This window comes from Diabrotica virgifera, chromosome 1, assembly GCF_917563875.1.
Source record: "Diabrotica virgifera virgifera chromosome 1, PGI_DIABVI_V3a".
Classification (NCBI taxonomy): Eukaryota; Metazoa; Arthropoda; class Insecta; order Coleoptera; family Chrysomelidae; genus Diabrotica; species Diabrotica virgifera.
Window position 1 is genome coordinate 299,675,828 of NC_065443.1, and position 23,796 is coordinate 299,699,623.

General features: G+C 33.2%; 1 protein-coding gene across 2 annotated transcripts in view; it reads left to right on the top strand.

Annotated features, from left to right (window-relative positions):
• The window catches only part of LOC114329400 (protein sprouty), a 467,319-nt gene that overhangs the window by 370,371 nt on the left and 73,152 nt on the right, over nucleotides 1-23,796 (top strand). Inside the window, exon 1 of one of the 2 annotated variants that reach the window (XM_050642210.1) lies at nucleotides 20,139-20,335. The exons of the other annotated variant lie outside the window; for it this stretch is intronic. The gene's annotated coding sequence lies outside the window, so the exon portion shown is untranslated. Of the gene's footprint in view, nucleotides 1-20,138; nucleotides 20,336-23,796 lie in introns of those variants that run through there. 2 annotated transcript variants of the gene reach the window in all.

Here is a 23,796-nt window from a genome sequence, read left to right on the forward strand (position 1 = left end):
GAAACCCCGAAGAGTTTTTTGCAATACAATATTCAAAACTCCTTTGTTTTTTAATTGCTAATCAAGCGTGCGCGACACTATTTTCCACCGACAGTATGGTGCAAATGAAAGGAATAAATTCATTATTTCGTAAACCGGCAACTTTAAGGAAAAATCCCGAAACAGGTCGATTTTTATTTTTAAGTTATGATATTGTGGCATATATGGTATACTAGTGACGTCATCCGTCTGGGCGTGATGACGTAATCGATGATTTTTTTAAATGAGAATAGGGGTCGTGTGGTAGCTCATTTGAAAGGTTCTTCAATTCTCTATTCAGTAATGTAAATATTTACATAATTATTTATACAGCGTGTCCTTCTACTTCTTTTTTTGTCAAATAATTTAATTTAATAAAAATTTTTTGGACACCCTGTATAAATAATTATGTAAATGTCTATATTACTGAATAGAGAATTAAAGAACCTTTCAAATGAGCTAGCACATGACCCCTATTCTCATTTAAAAAAATCATCGATTACGTCATCACGTCCAGATGGATGACGTCACTAGTATACCATATATGCCACAATATCATAACTTAAAAATAAAAATCGACCTGTTTCAGGATTTTTCCTTAAAGTCGCCGGTTTAGGAAATAACGAATTTATTCCTTTCATTTTAATCCGGTCAACTTAGACATCAAAATGCTTGGCAAATAACAAAAATTGCCGGAGAGCCAAATTTTAGTGGAGAGCTAGGGTATACCATAACAAATAAAGTTTAAAAAGTCCCCATCGATCCCATGTGTGCGTCAAAAGTTATTCGGGGTCAAAGGTCAAAATTTGAGATTTTTTGGATTTTCTTCGAAAACGGTTAGTTTTATCAAAAAAAGAACCTTAAACCAAAGTTGTAGATCTTAAAATTCTCTACAAAAATAGTCCTTACTATTTTTTTCCTAGGAGTTGCCATTCCTGAGATATTGCGATTCAAAGAGTCACATTATACATGATATGCACACGTTTCCACACCACCTGTGAGGTAGTGTACTCGGCGCTTTTTTTTACCGTGGTTTCCCCTGTAGGCCTACTCCACTAACTGTTTTGACAATTTTAGGATAATTTAAGGGAACTATACCGGTCAAGTTCTAGATATTAGCTTATTATTGATATTGATTATTGATATTGCTATTGATTATTAGGTTAACTATTGTTTTGATTTCTTTAGATATTTTAATCAGATTCATATTCTTGAAAGTCTACTTCAACAGTCAAGTCTTCTTCGATTTCATCTTCTTCCTCTTCCTCTTGCTGGATGTTCAAAAATTGTTCAAATGTGACTGAGTCATTGGTCTCTTCATTAAAATCACAGGAGTCTTCCTCTGTTGTACTAAACTGGACATTTGAGCAAGACTGACCTTGGCAGTTGGTACACACTAGAGAACACAGCAACCCGACTTTTTTACATCCACATTTGGCACTACAACCTTTTTTGCAATTGCAAAAAATAGTGTTAAGGAGTTTTTCTGGAGCAGGTGGGAGTAAGGTTTTAATCGGCTCCAGAGTATTATCTATTAATTTCCAACCCCAGTCTTCTGGATTCAGTTCATTGCCTAGCCATGTTTGAACTTGATAATATACTCGATACAAATGTTGAAAAGCAGATGCTATGTTGGAGGAAGACATGATAGTTGTACTTGTTTCTTGTTTCGCGTATTTTTTACAAAAGTTAAGTATCGGTATTTATCAAGACAAATAATTTTTTTGAAGCTCCATAAACCACAAGAAGAAAGCGAATTCCTTCCGTAATTATTGTTTGCGGTGTAGAATCAAGTTCTGTAAAAACTTTACAGCAGTCAGTCAAATCTTTTTTTCGAATAATTTAAGTACTGACGTTTTGACCCTTCCGTACATTGCGGACGTAGTGTCGCAGCCGGTTATCGCATGTAAAAATAAAATGTACTTTTGGCATTTGGGATAAGCCGATAAACTATTCGAAGAATATATCTCTGTTCGCTGTTGAGCCCTTCCAGGTTTCAGAAAATAAATAACTTTATCTACTGGAGTCCTTGCAGTAATCAGTACCAACAAATCAACACCTTCACCAACTACAATTGTTGTGTTTGTTGCCTTAAATTTTTCAATTGCTGCCTCAATTATAAGGACATCTGCGTCATTTTTAGCTTGTTTCACTTCAATATTCGCAGCTGTTAATTTGTCAGTTAACATTTCAGCTTTCTTTCAGCTTTCTTCTTGCGGTTTATGGAGCTCCAAAAAAAATTATTTGTCTTGATAAATACCGATACTTAACTTTTGCAAAAAATACGCGAAACAAGAAACAAGTACAACTATCATGCTTTTCTCCAACATCAGCATCTGCTTTTCAACATTTGTATCGAGTATATTATCAAGTTCAAACATGGCTAGGCAATTAACTGAATCCAGAAGACTGGGGTTGGAAATTAATAGATAATACTCTAGAACCGATTAAAACCTTACTCCCATCTGCTCCAGAAAAACTCCTTAACACTATTTTTTGCAATTGCAAAAAAGGTTGTAGTGCCAAATGTGGATGTAAAAAAGTCGGGCTGCTGTATTCTCTAGTGTGTACCAACTGCCAAGGTCAGTCTTGCTCAAATGTCCAGTTTAGTACAACAGAGGAAGACTCCTGTGATTTTAATGAAGAGACCAATGACTCAGTCACATTTGAACAATTTTTGAACATCCAGCAAGAGGAAGAGGAAGAAGATGAAATCGAAGAAGACTTGACTGTTGAAGTAGACTTTCAAGAATATGAATCTGATTAAAATATCTAAATAAATCAAAACAATAGTTAACCTAATAATCAATAGCAATATCAATAATCAATATCAATAATAAGGTAATATCTAGAACTTGACCGGTATTGTTTCCTTAAATTATCCTAAAATTGTCAAAACAGTTAATGGAGTAGGCCTACAGGTGAAACCACGGTAAAAAAACGCGCCGAGTACACTACCTCACAGGTGGTGTGGAAACGTGTGCATATCATGTATAATGTGACTCTTTGAATCGCGATATCTCAGGAATGGCAACTCTTAGGAAAAAAATAGTAAGGACTATTTTTGTATAGAATTTTAAGATCTACAACTTTGGTTTAAGGTTTTTTTTTTGACAAAACTTACCGTTTTCGAAAAAAATCCAAAAAATCTCAAATTTTGACCTTTGACCCCGAATAACTTTTGACGCACACATGGGATCGATGGGGACTTTTTAAACTTTATTTATTATGGTATACCCTAGCTTTACACCAAAATTTGGCTCTCCGGCAATTTTTGTTATTTGAAATGTCTATATAGACCGGGTTATTTGCACCATACTGTCGGTGGAAAATAGTGTCGCGCACGCTTGATTAGCAACTAAAAAACAAAGGAGTTTTGAATATTGTATTGCAAAAACCTCTTCGGGATTTTATCAATCGATGTTTAAAGAATATCTACCTATCTTGGCAACATTTAAATTTTCAGTTTTTCACATAGTTTTTGAGAGTTAAAAATGGCCGATTTCGCAATTTTTCAATTTTTAATCGCTTATATGTCAAAAAGTATCATTTTTAGAGAAAAGTCACTAAAGACCTTTTTTGTTTGGAATGATCCAAAAAACCTAAAAAAACTTTTTTCCATGCAAAAAAAATAATTTTAGGAAAAAAACAAAAAAAAACGTTTAAAAAATTTTTGACCACTTTTTGGTCCTGGCAACATGCAAATTTGTTAAAAGGAGTCCTTTTTGAGTAAGATTGTGCAAAAAATCCGAATTAGAATATTTTTCCTAGCGGATCCGCAGTGGCTTTCTGGACTACTTATCCGCAAAAATCCGAATGCCACCTCTCACATCCACCTAAAAACAGATCCTTCCGGGTCTATTAACTGACAATTCAGGTCCTCTGAAATATTGTTTCAGTCGTATTGAAAACGAAGTATTGAATACTCCATTGTTTAATAACTTCCTCGTCCTCCTCTTCGCTAATATTGAGTGATACAGTCTCTATCAACGAATGCGAGCTAAAGTAAATTTTTAAAAACGCAAAAAGTGGAAATTATGAACAAAAGGTCGCGTAATACAAACCTCGCCTACACCGACACACTAAAGATTTTCTCGAAAGTTGCAAATTTCAAATCCGCGATAGTATCTATAAAGTGCACAAAAATAAAGAACACGTTTCTTTATGAATAGAGTGTTAGAAGAACTAAAAGAAATAAATATTTTTGAAATTTCCAGCAGAATAAGTCTCTTAGAGAGTTTTGAAACATATTGGATTTAAGTTGAAATAGAAACACAAAGAATAGTCTTTATGTGACGAGCTAGTGTCTCTCACAGAAGAAGTGATTTTTAAAGGAATTATAACAAATTTAAAAAGAATACTCTTTATTTTTTTAAATTTTTCTAAAGGTGAAATAAAATGCATATTGTAGAAAGACAGCATAAAATCCATAAAACACACCAACAGTGGCGGATCCAGAGGGGGTTACGCGGCCATGATCCCTCAGACGCAAATAAATATCAATTCAATAATTAAAAAGAAAAAAAGAGAGCTGTCAAACAAAAAAAAGTTATTGATTGATTCGACCGTTACTTAGTTCATTTTATCTAACAATAAAACACTGAAAACGTTTGTTTTCTATATTTCTACACAACTACGACTACACAACAAACACGAGTTCTCCGTATATCATAAACCTACCCATACTGACACAACTATACACAATTCATCATCCCATCCTACATAACACAAATTAGCAGTCTACCATAGTATGATACATATACATACTGACAGAAATTCCCATGTAAAAAAATAATTTCGAAATAGAACTGAACATCATTAAACAAATAGCAGTAAACAATGGCTATAACGAACAATCAATTAATACAATTTTAAACCAAAAACTCCATAAGAAAGCCCTGAAATTAGTCTATCCACCACAACAGAAAGAAACCAGTACCTTCTGCTGTATCACATATACTGGCAAGATAACAACAAAAATAGCCAGATACATAAAAAAGAAAGGAATAACACCAGATTTCAGAACTAACAACAACTTACGCAAATATATCGCTTGGTGAGAACATTAGTGACGTAACTTCAAAAACTTTTTGTAGTAAAGTGACTTCAAAAACGTAGTTTGTAGTAAAGTGACTTGCGTCACTAATGCATGCAGAAGTGGAACTAAAAGTCAAAGAGTATTACTGACGTATCGAGACTTCCGTCATTAAAGCATAATATCAAGTTCAATATTAGGAGTATGTTTAATAGATTAAGTCACAATTGGTATTTTTTGAGTTACGTCACTAATGTTCTCAGCGAGCGATATTAAGAACAATAAGAGCCGAAAGAGAAAACAACTACAGAGTGGTGTCTACAAACTAATTTGTGGTGACTGTCCGAAAACTTACATCGGTCAAACTGGCAGAACCTTTGACAAACGGATAGCAGAACACAAAAGGGCTTTCAACAATAGAAAAACAGACACTTCTACATACGCACTTCACCTTCTAGATCATAATCATTCTTTTAATGAAGAGTTTCAAATTCTGCATATTCGAAATAAAGGCCTTAAGCTATCTTTATTAGAATCTATGGAAATTAATACATTGAAAAATACAGATATAATTCTGAATGATCAACTCGAGACAAACAGCTCCCCACTCCTCAACCGCTTCAGTTAAAGACTTTAAAAAGACAAACCCATAGTAATCTAAATCACTTGAAAAAGGCACTCTGCCGAAACAGCTGTAGTCACATAGTTATAATAGATTTTGTGGAAATATAGAAAACAAACGTTTTCAGTGTTTTATTGTTGGATAAAAAAAGTTAGGCCCATCCAAAAAATAATTGAAAACCCACTTATCCTAGGGGTGGTAAGACTAAGTGACCTCGCATCAGTGAAAAGTAATTAAATCACCCTCAAGATCCATGACCCCCCAAAAAAATTTTCTGGATCCGTCACTGCACGCCGGTACTAACGAAAACTTTTCGAAAAGAGTGTGCAAGTGGAAAGCATGATAGAAAATATTGATTGAGGAAATCTTGATTCTTCTTCTTAATGTGCCTGTCCATGCGAATGTTGGCGATTATCATGGCCATCTTGATCTTATCTGCAGCAGCGCGGAAGAGCTGCAGATATGTTGTATTGACCTAGGTCCTGAGATTCTTCAATCAGGATGTTCTTCTTCTTCCTGGACCTCGCTTTCTAAATATTTTTACTTGCAGGATGGCTTGCAGAAGGGCATATCTGGATTCAATGGTCGCATTCAGAAGACAAAAAAGTGAGGGAGCAGTTCCCGTTGGAGCTGTAACAGTTGTGTTTCGTCTTGTGAACGCTTCGTTCCCAAAATTCGTGACAGCCTATCGCTTTCTGTTATATATGAGGTTAAACAGTACTAGTCAAAATTCCGTACCCCCTCGTATCTTTTGAACCTATCTACAGCGTGTCTACTTAAGTTGGAAACATATGGGAAACTTTTTTGTTATGCATTTTACGAAAAAAAGTTATTCTTTATAAAAAGTTCTGCATGCTCTAAAACCTAAGATTCAATCATCAGATATCAAATTTTGTCAATATTATATGTCAAAATATATGAACTTCGTTCAAGAGTAAAGTACCTTTATTTCTCTCAATATCGAAAATTCTTATTATGAAAAGTTGTTTGGAAATATAAACTAAGATCAAATATGCAATTACATGCTTCTAATTGGAAAAAGATATTTTCCAAATTTTTCTCAAATTTATTGATACTAACTTCGTTTTTATTTATTACACATACGATAACTCTTTTATTATTACTTTTACGAAAAAAAGGTATTCTTTATAAAAAGCTCTGTATGTCCTAAGGCCGAAGATGCAACCATCAGATATCACATTTTATTAATTTTATACGAGGTATGTCAAAAAATATGAATTTCACTCAAAGAGTAAAGTACCTTTATTTTTCACAATATTGAAAACGGTTATTAAAAAAGTTGTTTAGAATTAAAAACTATGTTTCAGTATGAAATAACATCCTTCTAATTGAAATATTGTGAAATATAAAGGTACCTACTATAATCTTGAGCGAATTTCATATCTTTTGACACACCTCGTATAAAATTAATAAAAGTTAATATTTCATGGTTGTGTCTTAGATTTTAGACCATGCAAAGCTTTTTATGAAGAATAACTTTTTTTCATAAAATGAATAATAAACGAGTTATCATATTTGTAATAATTAAAAACGATGTTGGGTATCCCTAAATTTGAGAATTTTTTTTTCCAATTAGAAGCATGTAATTGCATATTTATTCTTAGTTTTTAATTCCAAACAACTTTTTATCATAAGAATTTTCGATATTGAGAGAAATAAACGTACTTTATCCTTGACCGAAATTCATATTTTTTGACATACCTCGTATAATATTGAGAAAATTTGATATCTGATGACTGAATCTTAGGTTTTGGGGCATGCAGAACTTTTTATAAAGAATAACTTTTTTTCGTAAAATTAATAATAAAAAAGTTTCCCATGTGTTTCCAACTTAAGTAGACACGCTGTATAACAGTGAAATTTGGAGGGAGGAAATAAACGGACGTGAGCAAGCTTGTTAACTGGTCATGACAGGCGACGTAATTATGACAGATGACTTTACAGCGCCACTGTGACAGATAATTTTAAATGGGACCTTATGGCAAGTGTTACCTCGTTTGAAAGGTATTGAAAATACCTATTCAGTAATTTTGATGAATAAATGAAATAAATATAAAATTGTAGTTTCGAATTTAATTAATAAAAATTCAAAATTCCGCATATTATTTCTTGTCAAAAAGGTTGACGTTCATACAAGTATGACGAGGTATCACGTTGACGGTCATACAAAAAATAGCTAATGAGGAAATTGAAACAGTTAAAGTGAAAAAAGAACACTGGATAGTCTAGGAATGCCGACATAACAGGAAGGAAAAACGAAGCACACCCAAGAACAGTAACGAGGTGGCACTCACATGAATCGATAAAGAGAGATAAAAATATCCATAGAAGAAAGAAAAAAGATAACAAACAAGCAGAACAAAGTAAAATTACTAAGAAATGATACTGAAGTGATGGGAAGGAAACTACAATGAACCATAAGTGAGACCAATATCGAATTTCTAGAAATTATCCCTTAAAGCCTTAAGACATCAACGAAGACAGACTGAGAAACTGTCACAATCTCGAAGGTTAAGTATTCGGTATATCACAATAATTACAGTAACTTTGAAAAAACAAAGTGGTGAAAGACCCCTAGAAACACTACACAATTGGTTCACAGAAATCTGAAATAGAGACAAATACTATTAGATACCAGATGAATGGTGTGTAGATATAATTATTAAATTTTAGGTCTCTTCCTGGACCTCGCTTTCCAAATATTTTATTTGCAGAATGGTTTGTAGGAGGCAGGGTTGTTTTGTTTTAAACATTTTGTTTTAAACAACTGTTTTAAACGTGTTTAAAACACTTAAATTAAACAAGCGTTTTTTTTTCGTTTTTTTTTTGTGAATAATATATAAATATGAAAAAAAATCTTATACATATTATTATACAGACTGTGTAACAAATATATTTTTATTTATTAATAATGGGAACACAACAAAAATTGGAAAACTCAAAACATTTTGCATACAAGAGTTAATAATTTTCTCAAATTGTTTTAGTCTCATAGTAATCTTGTAATCTAAGTCATCAATTTTATCAGCCACGTGATCACTTATAGAATTAAGCTCTTTAAAAATTGAAACCAACTTAGCAGCTTTGACATTGCCTATCCGGTTACATAGTTTGGAATTGACTAAAGCGTATGATGAGAAGAGTTTTTTTATGTTGTATGACCATAGAACGCCACCATGCCAATGGTTGTACATTAGATGTTTAGAAAATATATATGGATTAAAGGGTACACACTTTGCCTGATAATTAATAATAATTGGCAATGCTTCTGGATGTGAAGTGAAGTTTCTACATATTCCGTACCAGTTTTTATTTGCTCTTGACTAAATTTATTTCCACTAAAGCGATGAGCAAGCCAACTTGTCAAGAAATGAGCCAGGATCAAAGCCATTTTCATAAGCTCCTTGACTTTATTCGTATCATTTACCAAAAATTCGCCATTTGCGTGTTCAGTCTCGAATGCTTCCAGAAGTTCTAGCCATATCTCTGTAGCCTCTCATTTAGTGCAAGTATTTGTTTGGACTTTGTCCCTGCACTGCAATATACCTTAATTTTTATAAATACCTAGTCTTTGGCATTTGCCTTTAACTTTGTAGCATTTACAAGCTATGTTACATCTTTATCAATACTTATTCTAAAAAATCCACAAGGAAAAGAAAATGTTTTTCCTGTAGTTGGCTGTATACCATCAATCACAAAATTGGAAAAAAATCCTTTGTAAAAGGTATAATTTTTTTTTTATTAAAATCCCTTAAAAGGGCTACATCACAACAAAACGTTTTCGATTTTTATAAAAAATCATCATCAGTGTTAGATAAACTGGATGCTAGCTGAGCCACAAAAGAAAAATATGCGGGTAAAAACCCTTTACATGTAATATAGATGCCTTAAAAGTGCATACTTCAATAAAAAGCCCTATGGTGGTCACATGGCAACCAGGATAATGCCCTGAGGTAATGTATTGACATTTCCCAACACGTGGGATCCAAATTGAGTTGTGTTTTTTTCAGAAACATCACTCATTTCGCATTCAGTTGCCATTAAGTCATTTTTTTTTTTTTTTTTTTTTTTTTTTTGAAAAATGGCTTTGGCAGAGCCAATTAGCCAGACTTGTTTGTGATTGATTGCAGATTCATAGTCATAAATTTCTTATAAACATAAGTACATTCTACAATATTATTTTTATAGATACATTGGTACATTGTGTAGCTTTCTTTTTTTTTTTGTTTTTTTTTTAATTATTTTACTGTTTTTTTCTTTTTGTTTTTGTTTCTTTTTTTTTGTTTTTCTTTTTTTTATGTTTGTTTCTATTTTTTTTTCTTTTTTTTATGTTTGTTTCTATTTTTTTTTTTTATTTATTATTTTATTATGTGTTTTTTTTATATATATTTTTTTTTAAATTTTTTCAAACCACATTAACAAATTATGCCTATTATATTACGTTTACAACTTGTATTTACATAATTTAACATGTTTATAAATGAGATGAAGAATTTCCATATCATTTGTAAATATTAAAGTATTAAGGTTTATTGGGAAAAAACATTTTAAATCTTTTAATTCCTTATAAAGGTCGTTTATGTTATTTATGTTTAAATGACATTCTAATATGACATGTGTTAGATCTCCGATTTTGCCACAAGTACAATTGGGAGTATCTGCCAAGCCAATTCTATGCATGTAATATGGCGTAAGAGCATGATTGGCTCTCATCCGATTAATGGTCTTTATAAAATGTCTGTTATATTCTGTGTAAAACCATCTTTTTGAGAATATCCTAGGGTTACAATGAGCAAAATTTGAGCCAGTATTACATTCTCTGTAATGCAATTGCCAATTATTTTTAAGTTTTTGTCTGCTAAAAGTATCAATATCTGAAGCTGGAATTAAATTTTTGTTTATTTTTTCTCCGATTACATAAGCTGATTTAGCAAAATTGTCAACTATTTCATTGCCTTTTATTCCCGAATGACCCTTAATCCAAGCAATTGTTACATTTACTCCTAATTGTGTAATTTCAAACAGAGTTTTAAGTATATTCAATTCAATGTGGTTTATGTGTTTGACTGTTTGAATGTTACTTAATCTGTCCACCACGCTTTTACTGTCAGTAAATATAACATAATTGCTAGTTGGATTCAGTAGTACATACTGAACAGCAAACATTACTGCTATCATTTCTGCTGTGTATATTGAGCATTCAATAGGTAGGCTATATTGATGATGGTAATTTTTATTTTCGTGGAATACTGCACAGCCCGTTCCATTTGCGTCTTTTGACCCATCGGTAAATATGTACTGAAAATTTGACCATTTTTCTCTAATAAGTATATCAAACATATTTGACAGTAAATGTGAGTTTAAATAACATGTTTTAACCTTGTTAGAAAATAATGTTTTTGTCATTGCACTGTAGTAAGGCGGAATTTGGCTTTTATAGATAACTTCACTGTACTTTACCGTACTTAGATAACTTTCTACCAAAGGTATAGATTTTTTAGTTCTCCAGTACCTATGAGTGAGGTCTAAAACTGATAGCTCATGTAGATCTTGAAGGTATTTACATTTTTTGGACAGAATTCGAGTTGTAAATTTATCACTGAGAAATTGGCGGCGTAAATGCAATGGAGGTTCCACTGCTTCATTTTCCATTATTTGGACTGGAGTGGATTTTAAATAACCTAGGCATAATCTTAAGCATTTATTTTTTTGAATTTCAAGTTTATTTAGAAGTGTATTGGTCGCTGATCCAAATAAATGACAGCTATAGTCGAGAATGGGTCTGATCATGTTACGGTAAAACATCAAAGCAATATTTGGGTCTGCTCCCCAATTTGTTTTACAGAAAGCTCTTAAAATATTTATTGAGTTTTCTGATTTTTTAACAATATGATGAATGTGATCTTTCCAAGACAATTTCCTGTCTAGATAGGTACCAAGATACTTAACACAGCTTTTAATTGGAAAATTAAATTTTCCAACGTTAAGATTGCCTTGTGGAACTCTACGCTTTTTTGTAAAGTAACACACCTCAGTTTTTGTGTCAGAAATTGATAATCCTACTTCTTCGTAGCACTGATTTACGATTTCTAATGCGACTTTTAAATTATCCTCACATCTACTTAACAATTTTTCTTCTGTATATAAAACAACATCATCAGCATATTGAAGAATTTTTGTATTGTTGGGTATACTAACTTCAAGATCTATGTTGTACAGGATGTATAAAATCGGGCTTAAAATACTCCCCTGTGGCAATCCAATATTAGTTAGTCGAGGATATGAAAATTCATCATTATTAATTTTTAAATAAGTTAATCTGTTGGAATATAAAGATTTTAAAAAGAGAGCAAATGAATTAGGGACTCCAATATACAACATTTTTTTGTAAAGAATGTCTAAATTAACATTATCAAAAGCAGCGGAAATGTCAAGGAACGCAGCTGCTGTAGACTTATTTCTTGTAAAGTTAAGTTGAATTGCCGTAACTAGAGCTGCAGTTGCATCTTGAGTAGACCTAGACTTGCGAAAACCATATTGGGATCTTGGAAGTATACCATCGTGTTCTAACCAATGTTCAAATCTATTTTTAATTATTCTTTCGAATGTTTTTAAAAGACATGAAGACAAGGAGATAGGTCGGTAAGAATTTGGATCACGGTCTGGTTTGCCAGGTTTTTTAATAGGAATTATCAGGTATTCTTTCCAACTATTTGGTACTGGTATCTTATTTGTCCAAATATTGTTGAAAATGTTTAGTAGTGAAATTTTATGTTCGATCGGTAAGTTGTACAACAGCGAATATGACACATTGTCTATACCTGGAGAAGTATTATTTCTTTGTTCAAGGGCTCGATGCAATTCCCATAGATGAAAATTTTCGTCAAAATTGTGGTTTTGTCTGGATACTGTTTGAATATCTTCTTGTACGGTGTCGTCATTTGGAACCCATGCCGGAGCAATTTTTCTGTGGAAATCTTGCAACCATGTATCTTCTGGATCAATAGGTACTCTGTTGGCTTGTTTGCGATTTTTAAAACAATTAACTTTTCGCCAGACATCTTTTAATGGTGTTCTTGAGTTTAGTCTTTCGCAAAAATCAATCCAATTCTTCTTTTTTTTCTGTTTGAAGATTTTCTTTGCAACAGCGTCAAGTCGTTTATACTCTATTAAATTTTGGAGCGTTGGATTCTGTTTATAATTAATGAACGCATGTTTTCTACTTTCAGCTGCTAGTTGACACTGATTATTCCACCATGGTTTCGGAATATGGCTTCTGTTTTTTTCGTTAATGGAGGAATATTTTGGAATAGCGATGTTGGCTGCCTGGTTTATATGTGTTAACAATTCTTCATAGATTAATGGAACTTCCATTGCTTCCAAAGTACTGGCATAAGTCATCCAATTGGCTCTGCTAAGGTTCCATATTCTATGTTTTCTACTGGATGTGGCTTCTGTTGCGGATAAACTTTGTGATGAAATAATGATTGGCACATGGTCAGATCCATGAGGTTCTAGTAGAGTATTCCAATGGAAATAAGAAGCAATATCTCGGGAACAAATGGTTAAGTCCACAGCAGAAGGTTTTTTGGAAATAGCGAGAGTGGGAGACCCATCGTTTAAATATTCTAAATTACAATATTCTGTAGCATCTAGAAGATCTTTACCTAATCTATCATCAACTTCGCAACCCCACGCCAAATTGTGTGCGTTAAAATCGCCTCCTATTATAAATGGTTTTGATATATTTTCTAAAAAATTTATCCATTGTTGAATTGAAACTTTATTATTGGGTTCATTATATAAAGAAATTATATGTAAAGGTTTTCTGAAAGGTGAAATTTTAATGGAAATACACTTATATGTAAACGAATACGTATTTGGAAAAATTATTTCTTCACATTTTATGTTAGATTTCAAAAGGATGGCACATCCGCCATATCCATCAGGGCGGTCAGCTCGAAAACAATTAAATTCTTTAAAATTATAATATTTTCCCGGTTTGAACCAGGTTTCAGATAATAGAGCTATACTGATGTCGTTCTGATGGAGTAAATATTCTAAATTATGTTTATTAGCAACTGCCGAACGACAGTTCCATTGTAATATGTTTATTTTAGTTAGGCCTGCGATTTGATGTTAGATTTTGGTTAAAATGGTTACTAATTAACTGAATTACATCAGATTTTGAAATATTAAAATTATTATTTTGTTTAATTGAATTAACAATTGTAAGAACTGATTCTAAAATGACATTTATTACAGAAGAATCTAACTCTTCTGACTGTGAATCTGCAACGTTTAAGTTTTGTTGATAGAATTGACTTTTAACTATTCCTTCAGAATGTTTTGGAGGGGAAACTACAGATATTATTTCTTTTCTGGCTATATCAGTTGGGTCTGGACTATTTGGCTTTTGCCTTTTATTTGGCCTACTGGTGTTGGTGTGAGGATTAAATATAAATTTAGCAAAGTTATTTCCTTGGGTAGATGTAGAAGGTTGTGAATTTTGTGAAAAATTTGTATCATTGTTTGTTATATTTGACCTAAGAATACTAGCATATGAATTCTTTGGTATATTTTTATTTGCATCGTAAAAATTAACGTTTGTTAAACCCATCGTCTCTTTTATTAACTTTTGTCGTGTGAATTCTGGACACGCGCTTAAATTCGTAGTCAAGTGATTCCCCTTACAGCTGAAACATACTTGTGTGAACTCAACTTTTGTACAATTTTTAGAATTATGAGATTCTTGGCATCTATTGCATCTTGGCTGACTCCTACACTGACTGCCTAGGTGGCCGTACCTAAGACAGTTGAAACATAACAGAACTTTCTGCTTATACACTTCAATTTCTTTAATAACCTTATTTATGACTACATATTTAGGTAACGTTTGCGATTTAAAGGTCACAATACAAGATTTAGTAGGGACATATTCGACAATTTTTTCTTCATTAACAATTTTCTCTAATTTACGCGTAATTCTTTTAACGTTTGCAATTTCAAATATACAATGACTATCATACTGTTTTATTTTACTTTTTATATACTCTTCAGAGAAATCTATGTCTATGTCTCTAATAACTCCCTGTCTGTGTAAAATAAATTTTGGAATATATAGATCCAAATTATTTGATCTAAAAATTTCCAGAGATTTGTTTTTAATAAGATTATTTGCAGTTTTATAGTCTTTGCATTTGACTCTAATCCTATTTCGGCCGATGGCATCTATACTGGAAATCATATTGTCTGCTTCAGGAAAGTTAGACAAAATAATTTCACCAATTTTCAAAGAATTTAATTTACCTTTAAAATCATTAGCACTGTTTTCGATGTAAATGTGATATGGTCCCAGGTCATTACTATTAAATAAAAATGCTTGCCTTACCTCTTTTAAGTTCTGTTTTGTTTCATTATTAACATTCATATTCGTTGTATTTGGATCATTTGGATACTGGTTGTTGTTGTTTTTGGTTGTCAAATTTATTGGAATGGGAGTACTTACAGAAAGTTCCATTTGTTCTGCATCATTTTGACTATCGAATATAATAGTTTTTCTGGGCGGTGGATCAGGAGGCCTACCTCCGCTATTGACACTCATATTGCAGTTGTAGGCGCTTCAGCAAACGATATTGCAGTCGTAAAAATTCAAATTAAATTAAAACAATGGGGGTTATCTGTAGTCTCAATGATCGTTGTACCGAAGGTACGTCCGATTTCTATGATTACTACTATAAAAATGTAGAAAAAAACGTCGAAAACTAATATTTTTTAAAGAGCAATTTAAAAGATCGGTTTTCACTTTGACGTTTTTCTGACAGTGCATTAAGTCATTGAAATATAAACAACTCAATTTGGATCCCACGTGTTGGGAAATTTCAATACATTACCTCAGGGCATTATCCTGGTTGCCATGTGATGTAGCTCTTTTAAAAAATCTTAATAAAAAAAAATTTATACCTTTTACAAAGGATTTTTTTCCAATTTTTTTAATACTTATTCTATTGTTTAGAGCAAATGTGAAATAATATTGGCCAGTTTTTCAACTACCTTTCTAAGCATTCCGATAAAGTGGATAAAGTATTCCAACGAACATCATAATGCAATACAAGAGCAAAATCACCAGCTTCTCGGAATTTTGCGCTAGCAAAATGTACATTTCTGAAATATTTGCAATTTTTTGACACTGTTCTTTATGCCTGGCACTTCTATATCGTAGGCAAGTAAGTTCATAATATGAGCTGAACAGCCATAAGTTATTATATTATGTATCTGTGCTGCCTAATTCCTCAACCAGATCCTTCTCATTTTAAGAAATATGATTTAAACAATGTTTTTTTCTACGTTTTATTTGTTTAAAATATGTAATATAAAAACGAAAAATAAAACATGTTTAAAACAAAAAAAAACCGTTTAAAACAAAAAAAAAAACGTTTGTTTTGTATAAAATAAAAAAAACATGTTTTTTTCAACCCTGGTAGGAGGGCATATATGGATTTATTTGTTATGAATTTATTTCTTACTTAGGAATATCAGAGATTGGACTAACCTCAGTGTTAAAGAGATATTTCACGTTGCAAAAGATAGAGAAGCGTTTAAAGAAGTGATCGCCATATCGCCAACATTCGTTAAAAGACGGCACAACATGAAGAAGAAGATGTGTTCGAAATATTGTACCGTGAGTACGCTTTAAAATAATACTCTCGGTTCGTTTATACGAATTTATTTATACAAGTTACAGATCGAATCTATATTATCAACTAACTCTATTTACAAAATTTATCCGTATTTATAGCCCAGTCGTTATTCTGGAACAATCGACGCTCATCTCTAGTTATTGTCCACACATTCGGAGAATTTTTCGTCTTCCGTCCCGCTACATTGCGTCTTATCTAGAAAGATCGACGTGGAATGTGTATGTGGAGATGGGATCTGTTATACGAGGGTCGGTCATTAATTATTTTGTTACACTGCTCCCCTCTTAAGATCTGAGCGTCCCGATCAGCAACTCTAGATGCCCAGGATGGCGGAATCTACAGGATTCTCCAGCTCTGTATACACCCCTAGAAAAGAAGTAACAGTCTACTGTCTTTGAAGGGTATGACATCTTCGGGTTCATGCAACACACAGTAATTCGTACGCCAGTTTCCCTGAAGACCACTTCAAGCATGCTTCTCACAATCTTCCAATCCAGATTTTCTACTGCATGGCCTATTTTTGGTAAAGCCAAATCTTTGATGTCAGAATTACACACGATTTTCTTCAAATTAGTTAGAGCACGCCATATGTTCTCGTAGCTTGGCGTGTCCGTATAAGACTTCCTGGTCACCATATACAGCAAAGATCGAGGACCATCTTCCAATCGCAGTACTCTTCCAATTTTAGGCTGCTGATTTCTTAACTCGTCCAGGCGGCCGAACTTTCTATTGAATACGGACGAGATTCCATTAGTCATCTCGAGGTTTTGGGCAACACAGTGGGCTAGAGATACGTTTTCTGGAACACTAAACAGATCTTGCTGAATTTCTGTGGTCACGCCGAATCTAGCACTCTTTCTCTCTGCGTAATTTGACATAAATTCCTTAACTCGGTTGTGCGGCATCTTTCATCTCCTGTTGGAGAACTCGTGCTTCTGTTTCGTTTGAGCCAGCATATGGTGCCAGACGATTTATGTGAATAACTTTTGGTTTACCGTTTGGTAACTTCTTAATTCTGTATATTACGTCATTTATTTTCTTCTTAACTTCATACGGACCTTCCCATTGTCTTTGCAGTTTAGGACACAAGCCTCGACGACGTTGTGGATTATAAAGCCAGACAAGATCACCTACTTCGAAGCTTTCATTCTTGCATCGAGAATCATACCGATCTTTCATTCTGTCACTGGCTATCTGGATGTGTTGTCGGGCAAGTTCATGAATGTTGTTCATTCGTAACTTCAGGCGGTCGACGTATTCTTTGCCTGCAACATGTTCCTCGGAAGGTCTGCAGCCAAACTCTAGGTCGCAGGGCAAACGAACTTCACGACCCAACATCAGGCAGGTTGGTGTTTGACCTGTAGTTTCATTCACGGCCGAGCGGTAGGCCATCAGGAATAAATGAATGTGTTGGTCCCAATCTCGCTGATGTTCAGATACAACTTTGGACAAGTGTTTACCCATCGGCATCGTTCGGTTCATCCTCTCGACCATTCCATCTGATTGAGGATGCAGTGGTGTCGTTCTGGTCTTATCCAAAACCAAGTCATCAACTGTTGGTTTTATTTTTAGGTACTATCCCCATTTACCATTTTAATCCTAAAAATACGTTTCAGTTTCAAACAGACAATTTGTGGTGTATAGGTTGCAATATGTGTAAAAAAGTAAATAATTACTACTGTCGTAATCACCATCTAGGGCCCCCGTCCCCATGTCATCAAAAATAAGCAATCAATTATTTTCAATGGGAAATAAGCCACAAGTCGGGTGTCGTTGTCAAAATACAAAATAATACTAAATTAAACAAAAATGTTGTTGCTTAGTAAAAAATTCTTCTAATAATTTATTTAATCTGACTCATTTATATCGGCAATTCAGACATGTATTATACATTTTAAAGTCTTCTTTCTTTTTATACATTCTTAAAGTTCCCTCTCCTATCGGAGGTTGGATATCATAATGGCTATGGTCACTTTGTTTGCTGCTGCTCTGAACAGTTGTAATGAACTACAGTTAAACCATTCTCTAAGGTTCCTCAGCCAGGAGATGCGTCTTCTTCCTATGCTTCTTCTTCCTTGGATCCTTCCTTGCATAATAATTCTCAGCAACTCGTATTTTTCTCCTCTGGTAATGTGACCCAAATATTCCAGTTTTCTAGTTTTTATACTCTTCATAATTTCTAACTCCTTATTTAAACGTCGTAGCACTTCAACATTGGTAATCCTTTGAACCCACTGAATTTTCAATATTCTTCTGTAACACCACATTTCGAACGCTTCTATTCTTCTTATGTGTTGTCTCTTCAATGTCCAAGCTTCCCTTCCGTATAGCAATATAGAAAATATGTAGCATCTTAGAGCCCTCAATCTGAGAGGCAACTGAAGGTCTTTGTTTGTAAGCAGTGTCTTCATTTTTAAAAATGCTTGCCTTGCAGTTTCAATTCGGACTTTAATTTCTTTGCTTTGGTCATGTTTGTCATCGACCCAGGTTGCCAGATATTTGTATATCTTTACTTTTTCTATTTGGGTTTGCTCTATCATTAACCTTTCATTTCCATGTTCTGTTTTTGAGACGATCATAAATTTAGTTTTTTTCTTGTTTATTTTCAGTCCGTAGCGATTCCAGGGTGTCTGCCATTATAACGGTGTCATCACTGAATCTTATGTTATTTACTATTCTTCCGTTTATAGAGATTCCATCATTTAGCTCCGCTATCGCTTCCTGAATAAATATAGCCTCACTGTATATTCTAAACAGTAGCGGCGACAGAACACAACCCTGTCTTACCCTACTCTTTATATCAATATTCTCGGATTCTTGTTGTTCTATCTTTATATTGGCCTTTTGATTCCAATACAGATTTATGATAATTCGTAAATCTCGTCTGTATATATCTCTGTTTTTCAATAATTATATTAGTTTTTCATGCCGGACCCTGTCGAACGCTTTTTCGAAGTCGATGAAACAGGAATAAATATCCAGGTTCATATCTAAGCCTCTTTGAGAGAGGACATTAAACGCAAACAATGCCTCTCTTGTTCCAAGTCCTTTGCGGAGTATTCGCATTTTACACATTTACACGCATTTTACGTACATTTTACACATATATACGACTTTTACATACATTTTAAAGTAGAAGACTTTAAAATGATATTGTCAATATTGATGAGTTGCGTATTTTAGAATTTTTTACTAAGCAACATTTTTGTTTAATTTAGTATTATTTTGTATTTTGACAACGATACCCGACTTGGGCGTCGAAACGTTAATAAAATCATTTTTTTGGTAAAATTGTGGCTTATTTCCCATTTAAAATAATCGATTATAAAAATTCCACAAGGAAATAGCTTCAAAACAACATTAAAAATAAGCAAAGCAAAGACCCCCGCCCACTAAGTGCTTACATAGTACTTGAACAGCCCCTAATCAATTTTATGAAAATTTAAAAGAAATACACTAATTTTCACTCAGGGATTTATTTTTAAACTCCATTTTTGTTCGTTACAAATAATGCTGTATAAAAAATAAATATCGTACGTACCCGTATAAAGGGGTAAGATTCTGACGAGTTCCCGCTAAAAAACCAAATCCGCGCCTATGTTGCGAATACTTCGCAAGTTTCCTTGAATGTACGTCGTTTCATTCATAATGGCGGCTTCCCATTCATAAAAAGCTCGCGCTACGTTCTCCGTTCTGCCGGCGGGAGCGCCACGGTCGTCATTCCTTACACTCCTACCCGCGCCGCATCAGTCTTTTCCGACATGCCATAGAGTGAGAACGTTCCGCTGTTGCGTTCCAATTACGACGTTGCCGGACTTCCTCTCGGAGTTTCAAAAAATTGTTCAGTGAGTGTCTAGTGAATAAAATGTTGGATTATCTTCAGAAGGAGAGTTCAGTGAGTTGGAAGGAGTTCTCATCTGCAGTGTACAGTTCAATACAGTGAGTTTTTAATGGTCCATATTGAGGATAGCCGATTGTTGTGTGCGACCTTAATATTAGATCCACCTGTATGTGTATGACATTGAGGTGTGTGGGTGTGTATCCATTCACTAACAATATCTCCTCTTCGGCCAGCCAAATCGTAGCTCGCTGTCCGATATGTACATAAGTGCTACGGATACCATAGACGGCGAGACAGGCTCGATTAATAACAAAATTTCCTTACCAAATGGTATTTTAGACCCCCAAGCACGCGGTTATAGCGAATCCCCCAGCGTTGTACAACGCGTTTTTTACATATCCATATTACTTTCTTATCAATCGTACAGCAGGATATACAGAAACTAGTCTACCGGAAGTACCTACCCAGTTATATTTTATAAGCATCAAATGCCAGCTACATTCGGCTTAAAATAAGGTTTTTAAACTTACACAGCCAAATAAAGTAAGAGGACATTATTTTAAATAGAATGTATTTCTATAATTTATAAATTTTGATAATACACTTACACATACGATGTTACTTAGCGTTAAAAGTAAAATTTGATAATTTTTAAAGCAGTTATTTCGAAAAACAAAATATTTAGACCAACAAAGGCATTCTTATAGCCAAAACCTACTAAACAACTCCCAATTTTGGAATGGACAGTGTTTTCTGCTTGGTATCTTTTCATAGTTTTGAACGATATCTAAGATTTTCCGTGTCAAATTCTGCCTTTTTTTGCTATATGTATTAGTCAAAAATTGTACCAACTGTTATTCTAAACTTGTCTTTTCTTAAAAGGTATCTTCTACACTACGCTTAAAATAAGGCATTTAAACATACACAGCCAAGTAAGAGGACATAATATATATTATTTTAGTAAAGAGAACTTATTTTCTATTCATAAATTTTGATACATTTACACATACGATGTTACTAGAGGTTAAAAGTAGAATTTGATAATTTTTAAAGCAGCTATACCGAAAAACAAAATATTTAGACCAATAAAGGCAACTCTTATAGCCAAAGCCTTCTAAACAACTCGAATTAATAGCTTCAGGCAATAATAATTATTCTGGTATTTGAAAAGTATTTTCAAGTAAAAATCCATTATACACGATTTTCAGAAGTTTCAAGCTTCTCTTCACAATTTTTATTTTTTGTTCTGTCTACGAAAGATTTTAGGATGATCGCGAAGTATGTTAGTAAAATTTTGTTTCATGGACTTAATTTTGGAATGCCCATCTTCAGATATGCCGTGTTTAGGCCCATGCCATGGCTATATGGCCATATTAGATAAGTCTGTGAGTAAAACTTTCGTTTCTTGGACTTATTTTTGGAATGCCCATCTTAGAGATGGATCATGTTTCCTGCTTTTTCTGCTTCTGCTCTTCATAGTTTTCTACAATATCTAAGACTTTCCGTGTCCAATTTTTTTTGCCTTTTTTTACTATATCGCTCTTCTTAAAAGTTGTTTATTATTATCAAAATGCCAGCAACATTCGGCTTTAAATAAGGTTTTTAAACTTACACTGCAAAGTAAAGTAAGAGGACACATTATGTTAAATAGAATGTATTTCTATAATTTATAAATTTTGATATTACACTTACACATACTATGTTACTAAGCGGTAAAAGTAAACTTTAAAAAATTTTATAGCAGTTATTTCGAAAAACAAAATATTTAGACCAACAAAGGCATTCTTATAGCCAAAACCTACTAAACAACTCCCAATTTTGGAATGCCCATCTTACAGATGGACAGTGTTTTCTGCTTGGTGTCTTTTCATAGTTTTGCACGATATCTAAGATTTTCCGTGTCCAATTCTGCCTTTTTTTTTGCTATATTAGCCAAAAATTGTACCAACTGTTATTCTAAACTTGTCTTTTCTTAAAAGGTATCAAATGCCAGCTACACTAGGCTTAAAATAAGGTTTTTAAACATACACAGCCAAGTAAGAGGACATAATATATATTATTTTAGTAAAGAGAACGTATTTCTTTTCATAAATTTTGATACATTTACACGTACGATGTTACTAGATGTTAAAAGTAGAATTTGATAATTTTTAAAGCAGCTATTTCGAAAAACAAAATATTTAGACCAATAAAGGCAACTCTTATAGCCAAAGCCTACTAAACAACTCGAATTAATAGCTTCAGGCAATAATTATTCTGGTATTTGAAAAGTATTTTCAAGTAAAAATCCATTATACACGATTTTCAGAAGTTTCAAGCTTCTCTTCACAATTTTTATGTTTTATTCTGTCTACGGAAGATTTTAGGATGATCGAGAAGTATGTTGGTAAAATTTTGTTTCATCGACTTAATTTTGGAATGGCCATCTTCAGATATGCCGTGTTCAGGCCCATGCTATGGCCATTGGCCATACTAGATAAGTATGTGAGTAAAACTTTGTTTCTTGGACTTATTTTTGATGCCCATCTTAGAGATGGACCACGTTTCCTGCTTGTTCTGCTTCTGCTCTTCATAGTTTTCTACTCTACAATATCTAAGACTTTCCGTGTCCAATTTTTTTGCCATTTTTTACTATATCGCTCTTCTTAAAAGTTGTTTATTGGTATCAAAATGCCAGCTACATTCGGCTTAAAATAAGGTTTTTAAACTTACACAGCCAAATAAAGTAAGAGGACATTATTTTAAATAGAATGTATTTCTATAATTTATAAATTTTGATAATACACTTACACATACGATGTTACTTAGCGTTAAAAGTAAAATTGGATAATTTTTAAAGCAGTTATTTCGAAAAACAAAATATTTAGACCAACAAAGGCATTCTTATAGCCAAAACCTACTAAACAACTCCCAATTTTGGAATGCCCATCTTACAGTTGGACAGTGTTTTCTGCTTGGTATCTTTTCATAGTTTTGAACGACATCTAAGATTTTCCGTGTCCAATTCTGCCTTTTTTTGCTATATTAGCCAAAAATTGTACCAACTGTTATTCTAAACTTGTCTTTTCTTAAAGGTATCTACACTAGGCTTAAAATAAGGTTTTTAAACATACACAGCCAAGTAAGAGGACATAATATATATTATTTTAGTAAAGAGAACGTATTTCTATTCATAAATTTTGATACATTTACACGTACGATGTTACTAGATGTTAAAAGTAGAATTTGATAATTTTTAAAGCAGCTATTTCGAAAAACAAAATATTTAGACCAATAAAGGCAACTCATATAGCCAAAGCCTACTAAACAACTCGAATTGATAGCTTCAGGCAATAATTATTCTGGTATTTGAAAAGTATTTTCAAGTAAAAATCCATTATACACGATTTTCAGAAGTTTCAAGCTTCTCTTCACAATTTTTATTTTTTATTCTGTCTACGAAAGATTTTAGGATGATCGAGAAGTATGTTAGTAAAATTTTGTTTCATGGAATTAATTTTGGAATGCCCATCTTCAGATATGCCGTGTTCAGGCCCATGCCGTGGCTATGGCCATACTA